General features: G+C 40.4%; 1 long non-coding RNA gene across 1 annotated transcript in view; it reads right to left on the bottom strand.

Annotated features, from left to right (window-relative positions):
• Positions 1–218: 218 nt before the first annotated feature.
• Positions 219–14,528, bottom strand: part of LOC134969309 (uncharacterized) — a 40,227-nt gene continuing 25,917 nt past the window's right edge. The window contains exons 2-4 of the long non-coding RNA XR_010189446.1: positions 8,352–8,827; positions 2,409–2,627; positions 219–1,347 (exon numbers count right to left, since the gene is read on the bottom strand). This is a non-coding gene — a long non-coding RNA (uncharacterized LOC134969309). The remainder of the gene's footprint in view (positions 1,348–2,408; positions 2,628–8,351; positions 8,828–14,528) is intronic.

Consider the following 14,528-nt stretch of genomic DNA (forward strand, 5'->3'; position numbering starts at 1 on the left):
CACTTGCACTCAGAACTGCCACCAACATAGGAATTCCATGAGGACATTCCTTCCACAGCTGCCTTTCATTGCTGCTCACAGTATATACGTTTTCAAAATCAGTAGCATGTGCCTCTCGAGACTGTAGGTCAAAGAACACAGAACATCAGAACTAGAAATTAGGTTTTAATTACAATAATAACTTCAAATCTTACAATTACAAAGAATATATGATTATTTAAACGTACACACAGATTATAGACAATTTCATAGAACATAAAAGGATAAAACAAAGTTCAGGTTTCACTGGTGAATTGAACAAAGTCTGGGTAAGACAATATAGACAATAATGGGTGAGAACAATTCCGTGCACAAAAGAGCAACCTGTCAGTTAAACACTCCTTGAAGGTGTCCTCTACCCTTCACCACTAGTGCAAACAACCAAATAAATTGGAGGGATAACTTAACCAGCACTCCTTAATGCATTCAATTCCCAAATGGTTCCATATGTTTAGTCTCCGTTTCAAAGGAACCCATTTAAGGATATATAGAAAAGATAAAAAAATATATTTATAGTGAAATACAATTTAATAAATACATGAAAGTCAAAAAGCACAATAGTAAACAACCACAACGCATATGTCAGTTTATGAAGCAGTTTCTCTTTGATTAGAGGTTCCCAAGTTACAGTACTCAGCATCTAGGGTAATTATCACAAGTGTAGGAACTGCAGTCAGACAGTTCTAGACAGCATGTAAGTCTATAAAGGGGATCCTGGGACTTCCCCACAGAACTGAGCTGCTGCCTCCAGGTGACTGCCGCTACTGATCTTGACTGGAACGCCACCTCACCGACATATTTCTACCCCTGGCTGGTGTCTTTTTCAAGGTGTAAATAAAGATTATCATAGATCTGCTTCGAAAGGTATTTAAATCAATGCTGTCCAATCCTATCCCTCTGTTCAGAGCTGAACCATATACAGTACATAAATCAACTACTTGCCCATGGTTCCTTGCTGTGAGCGGACATCCTGCAATGCACCATCTGTGTATTCCGGGTGCTATAGCAACGAGAATCTCCTGACACAATTGGATGCCCGTTGCCGTCACGTCATTTCCGCCTGGCGTCAATACCTAAATGCCACAGGTTTCACATACTCATACGAAATACTCCGACAGGTTGGCAATAAGACTTACTGATAAAATCCGCTCCAGGAGCTTCTCTTTATCTTAATTTTTTACTGGTACTCGGCATCCAATAGCATACTATAGTCCTCTACAGGGTGCCACGTCACTTCCGGTGATGTACAATGTAAACAAACAACTGTCAAAATTTTATCGTATATTGTGGGTAACCCAATCTTGATACCTAGAGAATATTACATCAAGGTCATATAGAATCAACATTTACCAAATAGTAACATGTATAATCACATTAAAAATAGAACTAAAAACAATCGTTATTCAAATGTTATCACATCAAATATAAAATAGTACAAAGTATGAAACATATTTGATAAAACCTGATCAGAACAAAAACCCTATATAAAACGTAAGGTGCAGAATAGTCATTATAAAAAACATTTGATCTCAAAGTCTGAATTCAGACACTCTGGTTTTAAGGTTCCCAATTCGTAAATGGCCTTCATCTCAGCTCTAGCCAGTTGCTTGACCACGTCTCTACATCTCCATTGTCCTTTTATTTGTCTAATACCACAGAACCATCTAATTCCTGTAGGACTGCTCTGAGGATGTGTTCTAAATTGCTTATTGGTTGTAATAAAACTTTATGATCAATACATGCAACTGTAGTTTTAGTTTGCTCTATCTTTTTGGGTCGATATCCTGAAGCTTTGAATTTAAACTTCATCTCATATGCCTGTTTTTCAAAAGCTTCTGGTTTAGTGCAGTTACATTTTAGGTGCCTGAAATGCCCATCTGGTATTGTACCCAACCAATGTGGATGATGGCAACTCTTTCCCTTAATATAAGCCCCTGAACCTGTGGGTTTTGTGTAATTTTTCGTTTTGATGTGACCATTTTCTATAAAAACTGTCACATCTCAAAAATTCATAGACTCTCCACTACTTTCAAATGTAAAAGCAATATTTAGAGGATTTGTATTTAAATATATAAAAAAATCCTTTAAACTTTCCTCACTTCCATTCCAAATAAAAAAGACATTGTCAATGCATCTTTTGCAGGACATCAGGTTTGCTCCGTAAGGACAGTGATTCCAAATAGTTATTTCTTCTCATTGTCCCATAAAAATATGTGCATAATTTGGAGCAAACCTGGTACCCAAGGCTGTACCTACAGCTTGCAAATAAAACATGCCATTAAAAGAAAAATAATTATTCTCTAAAATGAAAAGACATCTTTATTAATAAAATCCTGTAGGGATTCATCCAATCCACTGTTCAATAATACCTTGGAGATTGCTTCAAGGCCCTCATGGTGTTCAATAATTGTATACAGTAAGCGCACATCTGCCACCACCATAATATATGGACATCCTTCCATTGGACTTTTTCTATTACATTGAGGAACTCGTTTGTATCTTTCAAATGTGATGGGTAATTGGCTATCAACGGTTGTAGATAATAGTCGACAAACTCTGATAGATTCTACGACCATGATGCTGCCTTCCTGTGAGAAAGAGACAAAAGAAAGGAGGAGAAGAGAGAGAGAGAGAGAGCTGATAGAGCTGAGAAGCAAATAGGCATTTTTGAGTAAAGAGAAAACGTAAGCTGCCTGAATATCCAGAGTTCTGGAGTCTCATCTAAATTACACTGTTGGAGCAGTGGGAAAGATCACCAGACTGACAATGGGCCTAATTCAGAGACGTACGAAAATCTGATGGTTTGCGTACATCTCCAATATTTGTAAAGTAGTACTGAATTTCACATGTGCAGAATCAAGTGCTGCATTGTCAAAGTCTTTTCCTTCTAAGCTGACATTTGGGGTTGGGGAGGGGGTGGGGACAGAGACCATTTCACAAAATGGGGGATGTCGCTCCTGTTATGTAGTCATGCTGAGGACAGGGTCTGTGTCTTACCATACAGATTTCCTGACCCTAGCAGCATGAATTTCCCAGCCATCCTGAGTAATCTGAGGGTAGCTCTGATGGCCAGTGTTCATGCAGAGTGATCTGAGGCTGCATCTTCAGATTTCAAAGACACAACTTCTGAAGGAACTGTGTTCATCTCTGAATCTAGTCTGAAAGGTTAAGTAGCAGTAGTATGGAAGGGGGAGAGGAGAGTTATGACAGGTAATGATCAGACATAGTAGGAGTGGTGGGTGAAAAACATGTATATTCTTATTGTTTATCGTGGGTGCCACTGGCAGGAGTTTTTCATTATTTGGCTAAAGTTATGTTTTCAATGTTCAGCATACTTAGAGGCAGTAAATCTTAGGCCAGTAAAATTAAGTGACTACTGTTTTGGATTGATGAGCACCTTGTCTACTCAGCACTCAGAGTTCAAATATTGTAGATGCAATTTTAATGACTTTTGTATTTAGGTTGAATCTCAAACATATAATGGTTTCCCCTTATAGATGTTTGACTAATTCAAACCAGATTGAAATTTGTTTTGGCTTGGTTTGTGGCTTCAAATGTGTTTATTGTATGAGTGTAACTTTTGGGCTACTATAGTTTGAGTGCCTTGGACAGTGAACCATGTCATTACATTTTCTATTCAAAATTTGAAGTTGCTGTTCACAATTAAAGCAATAGTTGCATAATAAACTATAAAATATTACACTTTCATTCCGAAGTGGTTACATTTTACAGTATTTTATTGGAGTACCAACTCTTACTGTGATTGAAGTCAAAGTCTAAGTTTGCAGTTTGCATGGACAAAATGTTACAAATTCTAGATGATGTACTGTACCTATTTAGTCATAAATAGTTTAGACATGTTCATACTGAAACATGGATACACTTATTAACCCTACTTGAATTTAACAAACATTTTTTATTACAAATTTTAAAAATACTGTATAGAGAGAATTTGAAGAAACTGTTTGAGAATTACTTTGAATAAAAACTGAGACTCTCTAGATGCCCTGTCTCTTGATTGGTCACTGGCAGATTAAAATTTCCTTGAAGCAATATGACTGACTTTTAACAATAAACTACATTTTACAAAATGTAATTGAAATATTAAATTTATAATGCAGATGTAAACTTAAAAATACAGTAGCAAAAAAAAGAGAAATATTATGGTTAAGTTATTAACGGATTTTAACGCAATATACTATGACCTCATTTAAATTTTTGTATTCTCTGAATGTACTTATAAGATTTATGTTGTAAAATAATGTTTATTTACTATACATCTGTTTATGAGTATGTGCTGCATATATTAGTCACACAGATCTCAATATAATGTTTATCCAATGTGTACACAGTATAATGTGATGAATTTACATAAATAGTAGAGATGAGCGGGTCCGGTTCTCGGCAAACCGGACCCACCCGAACTTTGGGATACAAGTCTGGATACGAGTTCGGCTCTGGCTTTCCCTCCATATTTGGATCCGAAAACGAGGCAAAATGTTAGCATCCCACTTTAGGATTCTCACTGGGTTTTGGATTCTATATAAGTCCCGGGATCGGTGACATTTTCACTTCGGCTGTGGAGATTGCACTGAACGGATGTGTCTGTCTCAGTGCTGGGGTGTGTGGCATGGGGCTGCTGGCTGCATCCAGTGACAACAAGGGGTGATCTTTAATCATTATCAGTTCAGGAGTGTTGGTGTATCTGGCAAGGAGTGATCTCATCTGTGCATACATCCAGGGGTTCTGCCTGCCCCAGTGTTAAAAAAGCCCAATATACTGTGTGTACATTCAGGGTGCTGGTGTGTCTCCAGGGGTGCTGTCTCATGATGTATCAGATAACAAGGGGTGATCTCATCTGTCCATATGCATCCAAAGGCTCTGCCTTCCCCAGTGTTAAACCTCCCCTGTATATTATGTGCAGTGTACATCCAGGGGCTGGTGTGTCTCCAGGGGTGCTATCATCTGGTGTATCGGACAACAAGGGGTTATCTGTCCATATACATCCAGAGGCTCTGCCTGCCCTAGTGTTAATAAAGCCCAGTACATTGTGTGTGTACATCCAGGGGCTGGTGTGTCATATATATCAGTATCAGTCCAACCTGAGGCACTCCACCCAGCTGGAGAGCCACATGCTGCTTTTCTCTGATGTAGATCAGCAAATCTTGGTCCCATAGTACCCAACAACCACCTAGAGCACAAAATAAACATCTGTTTACAGTGTGTACTGTTAGCACCTCCACAAACAAGGCTACTACCTTTCTAGGAGGTATACAAAAAATATATAGCATAGCTGTCACTGATTCACATAGAGAGCAGCCATTTATGGTCTGCTCCCTATGGTTATCATTATCAATATTCATGAGGATGTGGCACAAAATGGCTGCAAACGCTGTGTAGCGACAGGTGCTCTGTAGATGTCACTCAGATCATGTTTTAGACAGCTTTAGTGAGCCTGCTCCGTTATACGCTCAAAATCAACAATTTAAACACTGCATGATATCTTCTGACAAACTCTACATGCTCGAATAGTGAACCTTCTCCAGGTTGCAGATATCTTTCAGGAACAGAAGAACTTGACCCTAATTTTAAAATAATTTTAACAAATGAGTACAGCATTTAAAAATATAATGTTAACTGCTACATGTTTGCTGCCAACTGCTGTAGTTTAGCTTAGTCATCCAGCTACCTCGGTGCAACCTTTTGTCTAAAACTGGATGAAAACAATATTGTGAGCTGTGAGTTGCTCAAAATTTACTAGAAATTAGTGAAAATTAAAGTTAATGAGGTTAATAATACTGTATGAACAAAAAGAGGCCCAAATTCTGTGATTTTAGCTGTTTTTGTGGTTAAAAAAAAATCCAGATTCAAAACAACTACAGATCCAAAACTTGCAAGGGAGTTAGAAGCAAAACAAATACAGATCCAAAACACGAAGGAGATTCAGTTCCAAAACAAGAACCCAAAACCTGAGATTTGGTCCGGTGCACATCTCTAACAAATAGTACTCAAGAGCAAAGCATCTGACCAATATTCTTAATAAATGTGAAAGTTGAATTTTCCATAAATTGTAAAATGTAATTATATAGAAATGCTACATATCTTTTTAGCTCTATAAATGTAATGAGAATCCTTTCTTCTCCATTAAGTGAAATGGAAACGACAAATAAATAATCCAAAGAGATTACTTCACTTGTCCTTCTCTAGCTGCAACACTGATGAAGGGTTATTACAGCATGAGCTTGATGTAGCAATACACAAATAACTAGTCAGATGTGACTATTTAATGCTACATATGTCATCATCATTATAATCATCTTCTTGATTATTTATCTTTGTGCCTATAGCCACCAGTAGCCCCAACAGATAAGTCCCCAAAGATGGGAATGAGTACACATCTACGTATTTTGCATTACTAGGTGATGTACTTAATTTACAGTGCTATGCTACAGTATAATCACCTGTATACAACTTACAATTGTTTACCCTCATTCTGCCCCCCCCAGACATATGGTTCCTCAAGTTTAAGATATACATCAATTCCAAACTAAGAATAAATATGTTATTCCTTCAACCACCAATGACTTTCAGAGTTATAGACATATTATACAGTAAATATGTGTGACAGATTAAAGTGACACTATGTAGTACTGTACATGGAGCAGTATTTAACAGATCTGTCACCACCTTTAACTTAGGAGTTGTCTCATTAAATTTGGAAAAAAAATGTAAATGACTTTGCCAATGCTCCTCAAGAATTTACAGTACAAGAGTTACAGTAAAATGTAATAGAAGTAGATCTATTAAATCTGTCTTCTTCCAATGCTTTGCATAAAATAATACAGGAAGGGAGATGGATAGACATTGAAAAAATAAGTAGCCTTAAAAAGGCAGAATTTTTGGTAAAAAAATGATAATGTTACATTTTTTGTGTGTAATTCACTATTAAATCTAAAATGTTAGTTCTGGATGACAGTCCAATTTGAAAAGTCACATCTTACACTACATATGAAAGTCATTGGTAGATGATATAATAGTTTGATTCTTTTGGCTGTATTTCTATTATTTAAAATGCCCTTTTACAGAGGGAATATATATTCATCATACAACAAATGCCATTTCTTTTCTTCTAAATTAAGGGAAATAAACCATGTGTAATATTCCTCAAAATAGCCATTATTATTCATCAGAATAACCATTACATAAATAGTGTAAAGAGGATGGAATTTCTTTTAACTCGGTTCTGTTACCAAATCTTTTTAACTGAGTTACATAATATATAACTTTGCACAAAGTAAAAAATAAAAATACAAATAATAATAATGTAAACACTACTATACTATACAGTCTCTATCTCCCGTCCCTGCCTGGAGACACACTGTGGAGATAGCAACCCTATGGGAAAGAACAAACATTACCCCGCAGGATCAGCTGTGTTCAGCTACTGAACGTGATCACTCCCGCCTTGGCATTCAGTGCACATCACGGAACAGCCATATCCACATAGCGATAACCAATCGGAGGAGGCAGTGGGGGTGAGTAAATTGCCGCAAGGCTCACCAACAGTTTATACGCACACTGGGGGTAATTCAGACCTGATCGCTTATTACCATTTTTTGCAGCGCTGCGATCAGGTCAGAACTGCGCATGCGTATGCACCACAATGCGCAGGCACGTTGCATGGGTACAAAGCAAATCATTGCTGTGCGATGGGTTTTACGAAGAATCCATTTGCACAGCCGATCGCAAGGAGATTGACAGGAAGAAGGCGTTTGTGGGTGGCAACTGACAGTTTTCAGGGAGTGGTTGGAAAAAATGCAGGTGTGTACAAGCATTTGCAGGGCGTCTGTCTGATGTCAATTCTGGCCCCCGGACAGGCTGAAATGATTGCAGCGCGAGTTAATCCTGGGCAACTGCACAAAGATTTTTTGTACCGCTCGGCTGCACATGCGATTGCACACTTGCACAACTAAAATACACTCCCCGGTGGGCGGCGACTATGCGAAAAAACAGCTAGCAAGCAGCTAAATACAGAGAAAGTGCTACACCTGCGCTACCTTGCACCTGAGCAGCTTAGAAACACTAATGGGACTCGCCCCTGGAAAACCACACAAAACAGGGAAATAACAAAAGATAGTGTTCTTAGCGCTGTGCTTGAAAACTCCCCAATGATCATATATTTCTCGAGTGCCTGGATATCCAACTTTTAGACAGACACTTACATTCGGGTTCTCACCCGTAGGCACTGAAAGGTTTCTTTATACACTCAGATAGAATCAATGCAGTCCACCCGTCACCAGAAATGCACTTACATTAATATTCACTCTAGAGTTCCCATAAAGGTATCTTTCAGTAAGGATCCAGGTGCTTCCACACTGCTTTGATGTCCAAAAAGTTTTAATAAACACTTAAAACACTGGTAGATTTTCACCATACAGGTAGACCCATAAGCAGTTAAGAGTGAAATGCCCTGCTCAATCCGGCTGCAGACATGGACTGGATGGAATAATAGCAGGAGCTCCAATGTCTCTGACTCATCGGATCTCCCTCTGGTCTGGTCAGTAGCGGCAGAAGCTATAACGCATTTCAAGGGACTTCCCTCTTCGTCAGATAGTGCCGCATCTTCCTCCCCATCGGGTATTTAACTTCACTGTTGGGTATCACGTGACTACTACAGCCAATCATCATGCATACTCAGTTCAACCCAGATCAGATTAATTATCTAATCACACAAACTGGTAACGGCATGAGGAGGTCTATTCACATGAATTTATACAAACAATTAAAACTGATGTATATATTAAAACAGTATATTAAAACAGTTTATATTTAAACAAGCATCCGTCTCAGTCATTCAAAAAGCAAGAGATGGAAGAAAAGAAAAAAACATAATTAAAATCATAGAAATCACTTTGTTTCAAAATCACAGTTCAGACCCCAGGGGGTGAGTGTTTTTATATAAAAGATAGTTTGCATTTATTTTCTAGCCAACATAATCTCTGTGTTTTTGGTCCGCCAACTAGACTTAATGATTTGGTTCCCACAGAAAATCTTTATATGTGCTGGATTACAATCATGATGTTTCTTAAAGTGAGCAGACACGCTGTGCGATTCCAAACCCTTTTTCACATTGCGTACATGCTCACTTGACCGTTCTTTAAGCATTCTTCCTGTCCTCCCTATATATTGTAGTCCGCATTGGCACTCCAGAAGATAAATTACACTTTTGCTACAACATGTGATAAAATCCTTGATCGTGTATAGGTGTTGTGTCACATTCGATTTATACTCTGTAATTTTACTCTCCATTTTACAGATCTTACACATGTTACAAAATCCACATCTGTAAAAACATTTAGAGGTTATTCTTGTTGTCATCCTCTCTACTGGTAGTGCACTCTTCAGTAACAAACTTCTCAGATTTTTTGCTCGTCTATGTGAAAGTGGGCTTCTCAGTTACGAACTCTCTCAAGTCAGGATCTCTTTTCAAGAGGTCCCAGTGTTTACAGATAATTCGTTCAATCATTTTGTGTTTAGTGGTGTACCCAGTGATAAACCTAATTTTTGCAGGTTCATTTCTGGTTCGTTTAGCTTGAATATCCAGCATGGATTTTCTCTCCCTGAACCGTACATCATTTTTAGCCTTTTCCACCAAGTGTTGATTGTAGCCCCTCTCCACAAAATTGCTCTCCATATTGGCAGCCTGTATATCATACACCTCAATATTGGTGCAGTTCCGCCGTAGTCTCTGAAATTGTCCACGGGGTATACTGTGAATCCAATTGAGGTGATGATTACTATCTTGGCTGACATATGCATTGCAATCCGACGGCTTGGTGTAATTCAATGTCAAAAGATTACCCTCCTCTATATAAATAGCTAAATCCAGAGAATGTACTTCCGTGCTACTTATATCAAATGAGAACTCCATTCCTCTATCATTACAGTTAAGGTGTTGACAGAAAAGATCTAGAGAAGGCCTATCCCCTTTCCATATAAAGATCACGTCATCTATGTTGTGGGCGCAGAGTACGAGACTGGCACCCCACTGGTGACCTGACCAGACTTTCTGGTCCTCCCAGTGGGCCATAAACAAATTAGCATAACTCAGTGCCAGTCTCGTACCCATCACCGAGCCCGCCACCTGTAAATAAAAGTCTCCCTCGTACCAAAAGAAATTGTTCTCCATGATAAAAGCAACGCCATCCTTAACAAAGTTCAAATTATTAGGATCACAACCTTCCTTCATAAAATGGTATTCAATGGCCTCTATGCCTTTATTATGCTGGATTATCATATATAGAGACTTAATGTCTGCTGTTACCAACACAAACTCTGATGACCATGTGATTTCTGAAAGGATATTAATGATGGCTATAGTGTCCTTAAGATAGGCTCTTGTTTTCAAGGTAAGTGGTTGTATTTTGGAATCCAAAAAAGCCAAAAGATTGGCTGTGATGGAGTTTACACAAGCGATCAGGTCTGAATTACCCCCACTGTACGCCACCCGCTTCCCAGATCAACACTATTGGAATACCCCCAATGCGGGAAAACCGTACCTGACTATTACAGTCACCACTACTGATCCTGGACATACTATTGTCCACTACATTTTGAATATACGTTAATTCAATCCTTAAGGATATCCCTATTGATTGCTATCTAGCAAGGTTTCAAGAATACCCTGTTTTAGACAAGAAGAGGCAATTTTTACGTTTTTTTTTTTTTCGGACACCTTGATATTTTTAAGTGTATGTTCTGTATGTATTGTAATTAATTTGTATACCAGTATTAGGCATTGTGCAATCCCATTACCCCCTTATTTATTCATACACACACTGATTCCCTACCGAATTAGTTTTTATTCTTGTAAACAATATTTGATTGTAAATAAAAATAAAACACATTTGTATTTATTACATATTGGTGAGCTCTGGATTCTGTCTTTCTTTGTTATTCCAAGCTATCAGTAGGAGGGGTATCCTACTGTACATTAGGGGTCTTTCCAACCCGATCGCTCACTGCACTTTATCGCAGCACAGCGATTGGGTCGGAACTGCACATGCGCCGTCGCCACAGTGCGCCGTCGCATGCCAGATGGCCGAAGGCCGTTGTTGCCTAGCGATCGCCTCTGAGGCAGAGGCGGTCACTGGGCAGAAGGGGGCTGGACGCGGTGTCAAGGTGTCAAGTCGCCGTTTAGGGGGCGTGGTCCGGCTGCGACCCGGGGCAGCAAAGAGGTTCTCCCGGCCAGACGCAGGAGCTGCGCTGGCTGGGAGTAACTCCTGAGATGCAAAAGCATCCCCGCTGTGCGATGCTTTTTCATTTCTGTGGGGGCGGGGGTGGTACTAACATGCGGGGTGGACTAGCTCTGTGCTGGGCGTCCCCCCGCATGTCTGAGAGCTACGATCAACTCGGAATGACCCCCTTTAAACCAAGCAGCCCCCACTGTGTACAGGATCCTGAATGAGTACAGCCTTTCTGTTTACATATCGCATACACTGCAAGCTGTCTTCTTGTGTAGACGGCAAACATTTGTATAGTTTATTAAACTGCCACCCTGTGTGCCACTGCAGTGCCATTCTGTTTTCTATATGAGCCATGCTGGAAGTTTAAGTGTCACTTGTTTGTGCCGTCCGCTGCTGTCGCTTAGCTTAGTCATCCAGCTACCTCGGTGCAACCTTTTGGCCTACACTGGATGAAACAATTTTGTGAGCTGTGAGGTGTTCAAAATTGACAGGAGAATTAATGTTATTGAGGTTAGTAATACTGTAGGAATTTTTATGATTTTTGTAAAAAAAAGACCAATCCAAAACCCGCAAGGGCGGTTTTGGAAAAAACAATTACAGATCCAAAGCAAGGAGGAGATGCAGGTCCAAAACTCATAACGAGGGATGGTGCACATCCCTAGTACAATTAGATGCTGACTAGTGAGACTAGTTCCAGAGCCTCGACTTGCATTTAACACATATTTAGTGTCACACACAAAAATGTGCCTTTGAGTGAGAGCAATCATGTATTGGCACACTTATGTTTTTAAAGTATGTCTAAAGATAAGTGTCATATTATATCTAAACTATAGCTGCGTTAATAGAGCATGGATCACTGTTTATTGCATACAGCACATGCACACATTCATATTAGAGAAATTTTTCGGGTTTTGTGTTGTGGTTTTGGATTCGGTTCTGCGGCCATGTTTTGAATTCGGACGCGTTTTGGCAAAATCTCCCTTAAATTTTTTTGTCGGTTTCGGGTGTGTATTGGATACGGGTGTTTTTTTTCAAAAACCCCTCAAAAACAGCTTAAATCATAGAATTTGGGGGTAATTTTGATCCTATAGTATTATTAACCTCAATAACCATAATTTCCACTCATGTCCAGTTAATTCTGAACACCTCACACCTCACAATATTATTTTTAGTCCTAAAATTTGCATCGAGGTCGCTGGATGACTAAGCTAAGCGACCCAAGTGGGCGGCACAAACACCTGGCCCATCTAGGAGTGGCACTGCAGTGTCAGACAGGATGGCACATAAAAAAATTGGCCCCAAACATCACATGATGCCAAGATAAATAAAAATAAAAAAAAGAGGTGCAAGATGGAATTGTCCTTGGGCCCTCCCACCCACCCTTATGTTGTATAAACAGGACATGTACACTTTAACAAACCCATCATTTCAGCCACAGGGTCTGCCACATGACTGTGGCTGAAATGACTTGTTGGTTTGGGCCCCCACCAAAAAAAGAAGCAATCAATCTCTCCTTGCTCAAACTGGCTCTACAGAGGCAAGATGTCCACTTCATCATCATCCTCTGATTCCTCACCCCTTTCACTGTGTACATCCCTATCCTCACAGAGTATTAATTCGTCCCCACTGGAATCCACCATATCAGGCCCCTGTGTACTTTCTGGAGGCAATTGATGGTGAATGTCTCCATGGAGGAATTGATTATAATTCATTTTTATGAACATCATCTTCTCCACATTTGGAAGTAACATCGTACGCCGATCGCTGACAAGGTCACCGTCTGCACTGAACACTCTTTCGGAGTACACACTGGAGGGGGGGCGACTTAGGTAAAATAAAGTCAGTTTGTGCAAGGGCCTCCAAATTGCCTCTTTTTCCTGCCAGTATATGTACGGACTGTCTGACGTGCCTACTTGGATGCTGTCACTCATATCATCCTCCACCATTCTTTCAATGGTGACAGAATCATGTGCAGTGACAGTAGACAACATGTCAGTAATCGTTGGCAGGTCCTTCAGTCCGGACCAGATGTCAGCACTCGCTCCAGACTGCCCTGCATCACCGCCAGCGGGTGGGCTTGGAATTCTTAGCCTTTTCCTCGCAGCCTCAGCTGCGGGAGAATGTGAAGGAGGAGCTGTTGACGGGCCACGTTCCGCTTGAGTTAACAAGTGTCTCACCAGCAGGTCTTTGAACTTCTCCAGACTTGTGTCTGCCGGAAAGAGAGATACAACGTAGGCTTTAAACCTAGGATCGAGCATGGTGGCCAAAATGTAGTGCTCTGATTTTAACAGATTGACCACCCGTGAATCCTGGTTAAGTGAATTAAGGGTTCCACCCACAAGTCCTACATGCCTAGCGGAATCGCTCCATTTTATGTCCTCCTTCAATCTCTCCAGAAGTTTCTGCAAAAGCCTGTTGAGGGGAATGACCTGACTCAGGCTGGCAGTGTCTGAACTGACTTCACGTGTGGCAAGTTCAAAGGGTTGCAGAACCTTGCACAACGTTGAAATCATTCTCCACTGCGCTTGAGTCAGGTGCATTCCCCCTCCTTTGCCTATATCATAGGCAGATGTATAGGCTTGAATGGCCTTTTGCTGCTCCTCCATCCTCTGAAGCATATAGAGGGTTGAATTCCACCTCGTTACCACCCTTGCTTCAGATGATGGCAGGGCAGGTTCAGCAGTGTTTGCTGGTGCTCCAGTCTTCGACACGCAGTGGCTGAATGCCAAAAGTGGCCCGCAATTCGTCGGGCCACCGACAGCATCTCTTGCACGCCCATGTAATTTTTTAAAAAATTCTGCATCGCCAAATTAATTGTATGTGCAAAACATGGGATGTGCTGGAATTTGCCCACATGTAACGCACGCACAATATTGGTGGAGTTGTCCGATGTCACAAATCCCCAGGAGAGTCCAACTGGGGTAAGCCAATCTACGATGATGTTCCTCAGTTTCCGCAAGAGGTTGTCAGCTGTGTGCCTCTTATGGAAAGCGGTGATACAAAGCGTAGACTGCCTAGGAACGAGTTGGTGTTTGCGAGATGCTACTACTGGTGCCGCTGCTGCTGCTGTTGTTGCTGCGGGAGGCAATACATCTACCCAGTGGGCTGTCACAGTCATATAGTCCTGAGTCTGCCCTGCTGCACTTGTCCACATGTGCATGGTTAAGTGGACATTGGGTACAACTGCATTTTTTTTAGGACACTGGTGACTCTTTTTCTGACGTCTGTGTACATTCTCGGTAT

Source organism: Pseudophryne corroboree, chromosome 11 (genome assembly GCF_028390025.1).
Source record: "Pseudophryne corroboree isolate aPseCor3 chromosome 11, aPseCor3.hap2, whole genome shotgun sequence".
Classification (NCBI taxonomy): Eukaryota; Metazoa; Chordata; class Amphibia; order Anura; family Myobatrachidae; genus Pseudophryne; species Pseudophryne corroboree.